Source organism: Ambystoma mexicanum, chromosome 3q (genome assembly GCF_040938575.1).
Source record: "Ambystoma mexicanum isolate Mex_15411 chromosome 3q, UKY_AmexF1_1, whole genome shotgun sequence".
In the NCBI taxonomy this organism is placed as follows: Eukaryota; Metazoa; Chordata; class Amphibia; order Caudata; family Ambystomatidae; genus Ambystoma; species Ambystoma mexicanum.
Window position 1 is genome coordinate 712136071 of NC_090926.1, and position 14484 is coordinate 712150554.

At 42.0% G+C, this 14484-nt stretch overlaps 1 long non-coding RNA gene across 1 annotated transcript in view; it reads right to left on the reverse strand.

The window, feature by feature from the left end:
• The window catches only part of LOC138582899 (uncharacterized), a 79845-nt gene that overhangs the window by 46490 nt on the left and 18871 nt on the right, over nucleotides 1–14484 (reverse strand). The window contains exon 2 of the long non-coding RNA XR_011305099.1: nucleotides 5588–5825. This is a non-coding gene — a long non-coding RNA (uncharacterized lncRNA). The remainder of the gene's footprint in view (nucleotides 1–5587; nucleotides 5826–14484) is intronic.

The following is a 14484-nucleotide window of genomic DNA, read 5'->3' on the forward strand; positions in this document are numbered from 1 at the left end:
GTGTGCACACACCTTTGCAAGTTTATTCTTCAAAATATCATTGTGGTGTTCCACCAGACCGGCGTTCTGAGGATGCCTGGCTGAGTGGAAACATTTATTGATCTGTAATCCTGCACATATTCGCAGTATGACAGCAGCGATAAAGTGTGGGCCATTGTCGGACCAAATTACTCTCTGCAAGCTAAACCTAGGAAAATATTTCATAAGCATGATCTTTGCCGTTGCTATTGCTGTGCTGTCTTTTAGTGGGAAAGCTTCAACCCATTTGCTAAAGACACAATCTACAACTAAGACATATTTATAGTTATGGCAATAACTCAATAAAATCAAAATGGATCACTTTGAATGGCATGGAGGGAGGACCAAAACTGCCCTTTGGTGTTGGTGGTCCCTTTCCGCTGTTGTGTTGTAAACATATCATGCAACTCTGAACCAAGCGTTCAGCAGCTTTCTGGATATTAGCGTTATGCCAAATGGGATCTAACTATCGACAAATCTTTCTAGCACACATGTGTGTTGGGCCATGAGCCATGGTGACTATATCAGTGACATAGCCGTTGGGCAGCATCCATCTCTATTTCTCATTGTCCACCCAACAACCCTCATCGTCTAGACCTGCTGGACCCTCAGCCCACTGTTTCATTTCTTCTGGACTAGCTTCCGCCTGAATCTCTTTTACACTGCTAATCCCTTCCTCCATCATGCAAGTATAAGTAACTCATCTCGCTGAATCAAGCACATACATTTTCGAGTGCAGATCAGTAGCAGTTTGTTTGGCTATTCTATCAACAAAAGCATTTCTTTTTCCTCCATCGTCTGTCACTTTCTGGTGTGCGGCGCACTTCATTATTGCTAGTTGCGTGGGAAGCGCAAGTGCTGATAATAACTGCACTATCAGAGTACCATGTTGAATCTTCATCCCATGTGATGTCCCCGATAGTCGTCCAAAATTATCAACCACCCCAAAGGCGTATTGGCTGTCTATAGATGTTTACAGTAAGCCCTTCAGAAATTTCACACACTCTAGTCAATGCAGCAATCTCTGCAGCTTGTGCAGAATTGTGCAGAATTCGTTTGCTCTCTACAACAGTGTTTAACGTTGTAATTGCATAAGCAGCAGTGGATGTACCATCCGGTAGCTTAAAACAGGAGTCATCACAAAATAGCTCCCCTTGTGGATTCTTCCAGGGTGTATCAGCCAAATCAATTCTGCCCTTAGTTTCTTGTTCTGTAACATAAAGGCAATCATGTGACATCCTGTCACTGCGGTCTGTCTCTTGTGGAGAAGGCAATAGTTCAGCTGGATTTAATGAACAACATTTCTTAATTTGGATATGCGCTGCAAATAGAATAAGCTTGTACCTTGTTATTCGAGCTGATGTGAGATGTTGAGTCTGCGTTCTGTTTAATAGAAAGTCTACGGAGTGGGGTACCATCACGGTTAAAGAGTGACCTAAAACCATACCCTCACTTTGTGTTACTGATGCAGGAGCAGCTGCAGCTCTCAAACATCTTGGCAAAGCACTTGCAACAGGATTTAACGTAGAAGAAAAATAGCCACATGGCCTATTCTTGCCCCCATGTTCCTGGTCAAAACAGCCATAGCACAACCATCTCTCTCATGCACATACAAAACAAGGCCTTTTCGTAATTTGCTGTGCCCAAAACTGGCGCTGAACACAACGCAGCTTTAAGCAAATCAAAAGCATTCTGGCAATCCATGTTCCACAGTAAAGGCAAAGGAATGTCCTTCTTTGTCAGTGCCAACATAGGTTTTATCAACAGAGAAAAATGTGGGTTCCATTGTCTACAATATGAAGCCATGCCAATTAAAGCCCTGACCTCCTTCTGTGTATTTGGAACAGACATATCAGAGATGCTTTGTATTCGTTCAGGTGTCAGCCTTCTGCCCTCCTTCGACACGAGATAGCCCAGATAGGCGACCTCCTGTCAACAATGCTGGAATTTCTTTAAAAAAGCCTTATGCCCATGTTCAGCCAAATGAATAAGCAACAACACAGTGCCCTCCTGCAGGCGATTTCTGAATCGCAGCTATAAATTGGTCATCTATGTATTGCAACAGTGTGTACGTGGAAGGCAACTCAAGCATGGCGAGCTGTTCTTTCAAAGCTCTACTGTAAATACTCAGACTCTCAGTGTACCCTTGCGTAACACGAGTGAATGTGAACGAGCATCCCCCTAGGGAGAACGCAAACAAATTTCTGCTGTCAGCATGTAACGGAATATAAAGAAAGTGTTTTTCAAATCCAAAACACTAAAATGTGTAGCCACAGCTGGAATCATAGTCAGAATAGTCAGAATAGCGGTGACATCAGGCACAATCGGGAACTGTGGAGCAACCACCGTATTAATTGCACGCAAATCAATAATAAAATGGAAAGGAATTGCATTATCCCCTTTTATGTAGACCGGTAAAATCGGGCTATTACACACACTCCCCGCAATTTCTTCAATCACACCTCGGTGTATCAAATCTGAAACAAAGCCTGTTCTCCTTCAACCGAAATCTTACTGTGGGATATGCGGCAATGTAACATCTGATTTAAAAACAATTTTGACTGGCTCAACCTGCAAAATCCCTATGTCATTGTCATTCACTGCCCATAAACATGTGGATTAATTCAGTTGGCAAAGGCATAGACAAAAATTGTGAAATGGAAGTTTGTTGGGGCGAAATCGTCAAATACACTCCATCTGGAGAACAATAAATCACAGCATTCAATTTCTTCAATAAATTCAATCCCAACAAGTTTTCGCCACAATTTGTCGTCAATAGAAATGGACAATAATCAGTGAACGGTCCCAGTGAAATTGGTACCGGCCGAGAGACCGGACTAACCACTGGTGTACCAGAGAACTCTACAGAAATGTTGCTCTGCCCTGACAGTGGAATATCTCGAACCCCCGGATGATCAATAGAACACTTCTGTGCCCTGTATTCATTAAAAAGACATACTCCCTATTCCCCACCTTCATTTCAATGTAGGGCCCTTTCTGATCGACGGGAATAAGTATCAGTTCCAGACCCTGCTTTGGGCTGTACTAACGGAACAGTACATCGTCAGATGTAAAATCTTCAGTAAAATAAGCATTCAAAGGCTGAAGGTATGTGCATTGTGCTCGCCAATGGCCTTCTTGTCTGCAGTATGCACATTGGTTTATATGTACAGACCCAGTTGTGCGCCACCCTAAGGTGTAAATTGGCCTCTTGACTGTGTATTCCCACCTCTCGCTCTTCTTGCTATTTGCTGTAATAACACTCTAGTCTTCAGATCTCCCTTCTTCTTTTCCACCTTCTCCGTATTAACCCTGTTTTCATAATATTGGGCCATGTGTAACACTTCGGATTTTGATTTTGCTTGCCATGCACTCTAAGAAGTCATAATCTGTGATTGTATTTCAGGCAACCATCCACGCACAAACTTGTCCACAAACAGTGTCTTTTCTGGTTCCGTTCTTAAATCTTGACCACTAAAATCCAAAAATACTTGCTCAAATCTGTTAAAATATTCTCTTGCACCCTCTGACTTCCCTTGCATGCAGGCAGTAAGCTTGTCCCATATAATTCTCTTCTAGGGAACCAGAGTCTTTAACCTTTTAAATGACATGGGTTCCCCCCCCCAGTGCCAAGGTCTTTTTTGGTGATTTTGGTATGTCGCCATTCAATGCCTTCTAACGTTTTCTCTTTCATTAAACCCTTAAGTGCGAAGGACGACGTATCTCGTCCTTGGCACTTAAGGGGTTAACTTAGTCACTATGTTATTTGGCAACATCAGTATCACCTGTGGCGGTTTCTCGCTGGCCTTCCTATCCCCATCTGCTCATACCAAGTCATCTCATGTATCACCCATCCCTGCCTGATTGTCTATAGTTCTAATTTGTTTCCCTAAATCAATATCACCCAGTGTAAAAACGGACAAGTGTAAAACAGATTCTATTTCTGTGTAAAATCCTGCTGGATTCTTCCTAATATCTGGAATTGATTACTTAATGGTATTCATTTCCTGTCTGGAGAATGGGACGTGAACAAACAGCAAGATATAGTTGCCGGAATAGCGGAATCGGGTATAGCTTCATCGGCAGGAAACTCTACCTTCGGGACAAGTGTCGAAGGAACCTCCCTCATTGGTAATTGCAACGTAGGAAGGTCTGTAAGTCTGTTAAGTAGTAAGGCCAAATCAAGTGACAAATAAGTCAATGCGGTATCAGGTGAAAATGCCCTTTTATAAATAACCATCAAATCGGCGGGACAACATACCTTTCTCTTCAAACATTCATCCTGCAAATACTCAACCATCACCTGCAACACTTTCATTTGCATCACCGGAGTATACTGACTAAACGTGTCATGCACTTCAGTGGGAGAAATTGAAACATCTGAAATCCATCTTCTGTGCATATGAAGCCTGCCGTCTACCTTTATCCATTTAATCCTTATGCAAACGATCAAGCTCTCTTTTGAACACAAATATCTGTGCAACATGCTCACATACTTTCGCTGCAGTGTCCCTTGAACGGGCGAAGAAATCAAATCCTGCAACTTATGTGGGACAGTAGTGTCTGCTAAATCACTCCATATTTCAGCAACATACGTTCCCATCCGCTCTATCAATAGCTTCTGCTCAGGAATACCCTATGATCGGACATTGCAGCCAAAGCGGCTGATTCATCACCCCCTTCTACATATGTTTCAGCCCATGTATGCAATTCCTTCTTTCTGTCTTTAGATATCGTGCTACGAGTCCCAATTTTTGAATCAGCTCCTGTCCCGTCAACCACTATTGGTGGAGCAGAACCACCTGACAAAGAGAGTACATACGCATCGTGTTCAGTAGGTGGCAGAGGAAATGACGCTCTAGGTGCTGATGGAACTATAGGAATGCCAGCTGTAATTATCGGTATAGGAGCTACTGCAGGAGGAGGAACAAGAACAGGAGGAGGCACATAAGGAGGTGGTACAGTTGGATCAGTACCTGAATCAGTTCTGCGCTCATTCAACAGTTTGTTAATTAACTCGTCTGATGCATGCAATCTTGTATATCTTCTGTATATCTAATTGGAAAGCCCTGTCCATACCTCTTATGGACTGTGACTGTTTCTGCGGGTTATGCAATAATGCTTTCTCAGAATTCGTCATATTTCTAAGTGCATGCTTCTCTCTACTTCTAAGTCGCTAAATAGCTTCCTTCCTCCATACTCTAACAGCATCAAATGCTGCAGGCCTATCCATTTTCAGCAATAATACAGATTCTAAATGCTTTAAGCGAGCGATCTCGAAACTGACATAATCCGGCCACTGAAGCTCGGGGACATGTCTGGTTTGTCTGTGCCAAATAGTATTAAACACAATAGCTCCCAGGCCGTACTTACAGTACATTTAGTATGCCGCCGACACTTCCGGTGGCGCTGGCTGGCCATGTTCCAAAGATTGTCTTCCACAGCGAAAAAATGACAATTTCACAGGCATATCAAAATCACTGTCTTGCCTGGCTACATTTGTGTTTGCAAACACAACACTGACTACCAAACAAATATCAGGACTTTTACAAATCGGGTCATGACTCACTTGCTTTGGACATCAATTGTCGTGGTTGGCGCTTTCGTCAAACAAGCCTCGATTCCGGGACCCTCATCCTGATGCCCGCTAAATGCTGCCCATCATCCAGGGATCGGTCATGCAGTACTGTGGAGGAATCACGTCTCACTTTGCAGGGTGCCCCATCACTCTCCGATCCTGGTCCGACAGCCTCACCTTCATCCAAGCGATGTGGCATCAATCCTGAGGGTCCCTATTCAGGCGCCATCTGAAAGACCAAAATCAAGGCTTACTACCAAATAATAGAAATACGCCAGTCACCTGGTCAAAGTTACAATTACATTTATTAACAAGTAGCTACTCGGTTCTCAAAGAGCGAACATTTCAAAAGTACATACATTTATACTGTTTGTTTACAGCTCCGAACAGCATTGTCCAACCCCTAAATGTAATGCAGAGTCTAGGGTTCGTGACCTGCCTACGTGACTGATTTATACTTAAACATCATTACTGCATAGTTTGCTGTTTTCCATCAGACAATTTACTGTCTCGGATTGGGATGGATTCGTATGTGGGGCTGCCATATCATGTTTTCTAGTACAAGGTACAAGGTAACATTCCTTTTTTTACTTGTTTATGTTATCTACTGTTGTTTTGGGCTTAAGGTCAGTTAGTTCTAAGAGGAGAGAAAATATGGATTTCTGCAGAGGAGCACGTTCAGCTGTTTATTATTCTATTTTACTGCTTGAACAGAGAAGGCACTGTTGGGACAGGATGGCCCCTAAATTACTGAATAGCAGAGCTCTTCCCTAGCTTCAAGGTGCTTCAGTGCAGGATAAACAATTCACTTTGGCAGCTTCAACATTCCTGTCTATGTAAGCACCATAAAGCACCATAAAGCAGATTAAAGTTCACACAGCGGCCTCTTGCCATGTTAAGGCCAAAAACACAAAATCTGAGCATGGAGTAGAAAGCAGGAAGCGATTAAAATGGCGAATATTACAAATGGCAACGTAGTCATCTTATTCAGGTTCATTCATTGTGATATTACGGTGTGAAGCTAATGTGCTTAGGCCAATATTTACTATCAGGTGGTATTATGGCAAATACATTTTTACACTGGTGGGTTGGTCTTGACTATAGCTTCCCACCAATTAGCAAATCATCTGTCATCACCTCTGTGGTCTGCATGTCAATTAAGGCTTTGAACCTGGCCTTGGAAATGTTCCTTGGAGAATACGAGGGAGCACAGCATACTCTGTCTCCTTCATAGGTGTGGTTCGACATGGTTGCCCATTTTCAGCCATGCACTTGACTGATGACCATGATTTTGAGCTATGGTGTATTTAAAATACTACTATTTAATGAACCTCTGACATCTTCACTGTTTTCGTGCATTTCTTCTGAACAGGATTTGGTTCTTTAACACGTTTGTAGATACTGTCTGATCATTCCAGCCTAGAGTGGCCTTGACTTCTTGGGGATGATCCAACCTCGCCCTTCTTGATTCAGCTATGTAATTCAGTAGCTTTTCAGCTGCAAAATACTGGAAAAGCCTTCCTTTTTATGGTTCAGCTCTGCTAAAATGCGTAGTGGAATCATCCATAGTTCATTCACATATATATATATATATTTCAGTGAAAAAACTTTGTTAAAGGGACGTTATGGTTAAGTTGCGCTACTAAAAACCTATGAAATTCAGTAACAAAAAACGTTGTTAAAGGGACGTTATGGTTAAGTTGCGCTACTAAAAACCTATGAAATTCAGTGAAAAAACTTTGTTAAAGGGACATTATGGTTCAAAGTAAAACCGAAAAACCCCTGAAATTCGGCAGTTATGGTAAGATAAGCAACCATATCTCGCGCCGCCACCGTGCACTGCTAACACTAACACCCAGGACATCACTGATGACATCATGTGGCTGGCTCTCCCTTTTTTTCCTTTCCTGACATATCTAGGCCACATGATTTTCTTCAGTAACAGTCAGGAACTAAAAATTGTAAATTACTATATTCGTAGACTTATCTTTCAAGTATGTTCTTAGAATAATTCCTTTATGGTCCAGAACATACCAGCTCTGAAACATATACATAGGAGAAGTCACAACCTTGAAATATAGCAATCCTTTTTGTGCATTAAAATTATCAGTAGATTTATCAGCACTTTTTGATACTTTTGATGTTTTTTTATTACTGTACTTTCCCTGTATATGCTCATATGTCTATATGTTGTACTCACACTATTTTCCTTAGGGTCCAGGCACATCATGTGATATATATAGATAGGGTAAGTAACAGCTTTGAAACAGAGCAATCATTTCTCTCCATAAAGGTAATCAGTTAGGTTATGAACACTTTCTGTTACTATTGCTGCTTCTTTTTCCTACTTCAATTCCCTTGTATATATTCATATTTGTAGGTGGTGTTGTCTCTTTGTGATTTGTGTATAACAATGCAATTATGTAGTAAGTGGGTTTTATTACCTACTTATCACAAGTTTCACTGTACGCAAAACTCTAATATGAAAACAGTTATCATTTCAATATTCAACATGGCAAGCTTATGAATCTTGCACCTCCATCATGTATGCTGCACACAATGCCTATGTTTCTACATGAGTACCTTAGTATACTGGATTGAAGTTAATAATAGCATGCTATTTATATCAATGCATAGCTTAATGCACTGATTAGCACTTGATATTTATTCCAATAATCTTTGACACTTTTTTTATTAACATTACACTAAGAATCCCTTGTACAGACTTTTCATGAAAGGTAAATGCACATGTGATGTCATCAGTGATGTCATCAATGACATTTGTGATGTCATCTTTGATGTCCTGGGTGTTAGTGTTAGCAGTGCACGTTGGCGGCGCGAGTTATGGTTGCTTATCTTACCATAACTGCCGAATTTCAGGGTTTTTTCGGTTTTACTTTGAACCATAATGTCCCTTTAACAAAGTTTTTTCACTGAATTTCATAGGTTTTTAGTAGCGCAACTTAACCATAATATCCCTGACTTCATATACATGTAACATAGAACATACTAACCCCTTCATAGTGATTTTCATGTCCGTGGACTACCACCATGTCCGCGGACATATCGAAAATCTGAGCATGGTGAATGTTAATTTAAATAGTGTGCCCCATTTCCCCTTTGAAGTTGGCTCTGAAAAGAGCCGTTTTTCTTTTTTTTACAGATGCTTGACAGACACCTGTTATTTTGTATTATTTTTCTTGTTTTTATTTCTTACTTTACTCCTAAAATCTTTACATAACCTTCTCCAAAGCAACCCTTACATCCAAAATAGAAAGGCATTTCCTGTAAAAGATAAAGAAATACCATCTTCTTTAAAATTAACAGCATTACTGGCATCAATATTCTCATTGTTACAGAAGAACATACCAGCTCTGAGCATGAAGGCACACATGCCTCGGTTGATGACACACCTAGCAATGTTTTGCTGAGGACAAAAAACTGAACTATTGTGCCATATTGCCCTAGGTAGTAATCCAGAAAAAATTACTTTCGCATTTGGAAGGATCTTCATTACGGCTTGAACCAAGCGTTCCAAATCAGCCAACAAAGTAGGGGCACTGACGTTGCCCAAATGGAAAGCACCATAGTGCAAAACTACCACATGCGGACTGTTCATCGTGGCCATATCCTCACAAACTTGTACAATTCCCTGTACATTGCAATCAGGCACAGTGCTCCACACCACCTCCACTCCTTTGACATCAAAGTTCTTTGCAACGTGCCTGCATTCAGCATACTGCTGTAAACCATGCACAAACATATCTCCGAGCACAACACCCTGACTTTCTCCACTTCTGCCATCTTCACCACACACAGTCTCTTTCAACACAAATCCACAACCTCGACATCTGATTGGCTGATCCGTACAGTCTTCTTTCCATGTTGGATTTCCTGGAAAAACCTGGATGTAGCACGCCCTGTCCACGAACAGCCGCGGTGTCCGCAGACGGCGTCCACTTTAATCTCTGTGCCATTCCCTCATTGCATACAGCTAAGCAATCACACAATACGAATAACGTCCTCAGAACACCCCCATTTTGTGAGTTTTCGAAGATTTCAGGACAATTATCATTTCATTATTCAACATATTAACATTACAAATATTATACTTTCATCTTGTACTCTGCACACAATGCTATCTTTCTCCATTAGTAGCTCAGTATACTAGATAGAATCCCATAATACAATGCTATTTATAGCAATGAATTGTTCAAAGCACTAATAACGGTATGATATTTATTGCAATATCCTTGACACTTTTTTCGGAAAATTATAATAAAAATCCCTAGTACACAAATTCCATGAAAAGTACATACACATGTGATGTCATCAGTGATTTCATCAATACCATTTGCAATGTCATCTTTGATGTCCTGGGTGTTAGTCTTAGCAGTGCACGGTGGTGGCGCGAGTTATTTTTCATAGCTTACCATAACTTGCTATTTTCAGGGGTCTTTCGGCTGTACTTAGAACCATAACGTCCTTTAAACAAACCTTTTTTAATATCACGCACACAATATACAAACATGGCGTGCAAAAACCAACTTCTACAGATGGCTTTACACAGAATGTTGCAAAGTAAGAATTTATGCTTGTTTACAGTGAAGGTCAGCTGCTTCCATTTTTTTCTCGTGCCCCGGAGAGGCTCACGAAGCGGACCATAAGGTTGCATTGTGTTTTGACCTTGACAGACAAAGATTGTGATGAAAGACTTCTCTTGAAGTAGTGTTGCTAAAACGTAAGAGAAGATAAGTATGAAATTTCTGAAATGAAACCACTTTTATATATTCTATCACTATGCGAAAGATCGTTGGCACACGCAGAGTCGTACTTTGGGACTGCACCACTCGTAGACAATGGAAATTGCAATTGTACTGTAAGTAACCCTTTAAATTATTTTATACCAAATTTAATTACAATAGCGTAGCATTAAAGACCGCTCAAGTTGAACTTGTTCATTGAAAGTGGCATAATGTTTTCTACCGCGCACTATCACCGCCGAATTGATCCCCTGTCGTTTAGAGGGCTCTGAAAAAGGCAGACGACACAGGGTGGGTTAATATAAATAATTTAACCGGTCTATAGGCGGTCAAGTGCTCTACTCGCTGTGCCAATTCACTGTAGCCTGTCAAGTGGCACAGTGAGTACAACGCTCGCTTTGACATCCGTGCACAGCTTGCTAACGCAAGTTTGAATCCCGGCAAGCCCAAACTCAGCCTTTCATCCTTCCGTGGTCGATAAATGAGCACCACACACCGTGGTTAATAATAAGCACCGCTTAGATACCTCACGGTTCTTAGCGCTATATGAATGGGAAAATATTATTATTTTATTACTAACATACTCTGCTGCACTATCTTCGATAGCAAATAGTTTCACACCCTAATAAATAAAATGATGATTTTTAATGACGATCGGCTGGTGAGACTAATTTATGTTTTTTAAAACAGGTATGTGGCCCCATTTTGCCTATATCACGATTTACAGACTCCAGCGGATGGGGTCTTCAACTGCCAGGTTCAGGTCCAAATATGCAACTTCATGACCCTCACCATTTTATGGGACAATCGCCAAGGACCAATATGCCCTTACGCAGTACTAGCGGCTACAAACAACATACCAAGCAATAGGGTGGTCTAATGGCTCGTTGTTGGAGCAACCTTCCGATTATCAGAGCGACCATTTACTGCTTTTATCATAAACCAACAGCCTATCTACCGCAAAGGAACAACGCGTGGCTCCAAATAAACTTTTGCTGATCGACAGCAGAGACAGTAGCAAATCGCTAAATATTCCTTAAACATTTCATGTGAAATAAATGTACTTTACCAAATGTACAATCCTGCTGTTTACTTTTAAACCACAGTTTCATATTCCGAATTGTGGCGCACTGAGTAGTAAGCTGATCTAACAACCTCTGTACCGCAAAGGAACATCGCGTGCCTCAACATGAACTTTTGCGGATCGACAACAAAGACAAATGCAAATTGCTGAATATTCTCTAAACATTTGATGTCAAATAAATGTACTTTACAAAATTTACAATCTTGCTGTTTGCTTTTAAATCACTGTTTCATATTCCGAATTGTGGCGCGCTGTGTTGTGACATAATATGTGTTGTCTTCCGGGTTCTGTGTAAAGTCACTTAGGACTGGAGAGGACTGGGCGCGTTTGATGACGCACCCTGTAACGTCACGGAGATAGGTGGGGAATATGAATTCTTTGATAATATCAGGCTTAGGGGCGGGAGATATGATTTAGTGTTGCAAAAGCAAGTCAGCCAGGTTAATAGCGCCAGTCATAGGATTATCACATAATTTTGGCGCACACCAGCCGGATTTATCGTTTCTTTAGTGGACAAAAAGTCGGTTGATGCCCATAGGAAATTGTACTATTACCGGACAAAAGGAGTGGTCTTAAAACACTTTCACCCTGACAACGAACAATACAAACAACGTTCTCAGAACACCCCCATTTTGTGTAATTGCAACCATTTCGGGGCACCGCGAGTGTCCTTAGAACACATTCAACTAGACAGATTACAATAATGACAGCGTCCTGAGGACACCCCCAGTTTGTGTATTTACGAACAATTAAGTACACCGCAAGTGTTCATAGCTCATTTTTACCTTCCTTGCAAACAAAAATGACACATACTCCATCCTCTAAACACCACACCATTTAGTTTATTTACAAAATGTCAGAACAGCCGTGTTCTCCGCGGACAAATTGAACGCAACAAAAACGTCTAGCACATAAAAAAACAAAACATTGAACCTATCTCATACTCCCCCGCCCTCCCCAAACACTTTTACACACCAACACAGGGCACTAAATACAATTTTTTATCCACGTTTCACCGCGCTGTACGCGGTCGACGGCGAATACAAGATGGTGGGCGCCACAGAAAATCTGATGCGCTCCACGCCCCTCGCTGTCCAATCAGCGAACATGTCACATGTCCGCGGACATTACGCAAGGCCATGGGCCAATTGGGGTGCTGTCCACGGAGCGAGCAGGGAAGTTCGTCCGCGAAGCGAACACAGATTTTTTTTGCCTTACATTTTGGTCATTTTAAAAAAAAACTACTGGACGGATTTACACCAAATTTGCAAAAGCACCCTTTCGGGACCAGGCCGCCGCTACTGCCGCAAATTTGGTGTAAATCCGTCCAGCGGTTCGGGCTGTAGCCATGCGCAAAGTTTTTTTCCCCATTCAGTCTTTTGGGACCCCCCCTATAACTTTTCCCCCCCTGGACGAATCCTCACCAAAAAATTCAGAGTGGGCCATATACTTTTTTTGCAAAGTTTGGTGAGGATTCGTCCAGGGGGAGCAATGTTATAAGCCGCCCAAAAAGTGCTCTTCCTATGGAAACACCAACTTAACCATAACTAGATGGCTGCTACCGCGGCCATGTAAAATATATATATATTTATATATATATGGCGTGTAAAATAACTTGATATCTTCATCTTTTCTGTAGCATAAACATCTTCATCTCAGTCCCAAAATGCTGCTTATCTTTGATACTTTCTTGATGCCTGTAGAATATCTATGTTCTCTTGTCTCTACATCTCTTCTGGGTGCGTCAGTCTTGCTTCGTATAATGTTACCAATCTGCTCTTTTACTAACTTTTCACACTTCTTCTGGTATCTCATTGAAATGGCCATCATACTGTCGTGTATGCAGGTATGGTTTTCACAATGGGAACCTTGCTTCCAGGATTCTCCTTGGTATTGGTATCTTCACTGATACTGCACGTATTTCACATTCTGGTTCCCAACATATAGGCAACATGGGAGCGATGCTTGAGGTGGAGGTACTTGGCTCCTTCTCTACAATACCGTGCCTCAGCCCAAATGCCAATTGCCTGGTCTCCTAGCATTGTGACAAACAAACTTTTCAAATCACCCACGTCCAAAGTTATACCTGCTGTCTGTTTTTCAAACACATGAAGCCATTTCCCTGCCCCAGCTGTAAGGGACCGCAGGAGGGGCATTAGGGCTGGAGGAGCATTAGGGCACCACAGCGGAAGTGCATTAGGGCTGGAAGGGAAGAGGCCACAGAAACACCCATGGACAGCCACAGGTTTCCTCCGCTGTGGTGGTGCCCCAACACCACGTGGTGGTACTGGTGTCTTCTTCTCACATTTGGCTGGTGGTCCCTATGTACATAGGGGGTAGCCCAGGGAGGTGGAGTGGGAATACCCTACATTGTGTGTGTCACAAGTCATGACAAAGTGCTTTAAAATATCCTGTTTGTTTTGAACTAACCAGTGCCCTCTGTGGTAGTTGGGTTCCACAGCACCTTCTGTCAACTTTTTCATTTTTGTGTACGAAATAAACCTTGCTATCCTTGCATGAGGTGCACCAATCTTTTTTTCTCAGAGCATTGTTTTTACTGTGTCTACCCTACAAATGTGGTGACTCCAACATGATCCCAGACCCTCTATAGGGACACAGTATTCCTTGCCACACATTCGGAGGGGCTGTGCCCACCTGATGATGGCAGTCCCCGTGCACAAAATGGAGTTGTTTACAGGAGCTCTGTTGCCAGAATTCCTGTATGTGCTTTGGAGCGGGGCACCACTCCCGGTTTGTACAGGCCATTGATGGGACCCCATGACGGAGGAATTTGAGAGAGCACGTAGATGTAAGTGTACCTTTTGAATGAGAGAACAACATGGGTGGGGGACGTGACTGTTGGAGGATGTGGTGGAGAGTGGAGACGCAGTGACTGAAGTATGGGTGTCGAGTAGGAAGACCGTGTGGCATTCTTTTTTTGACTTAAAATTATTATTAGTAAAGAGGATAAAGGAGTAACAGGATTGTTCCCAAATGGGGGTAGAAGACAGCACTGTATGATGAAGAGGAAAAGAGAAATA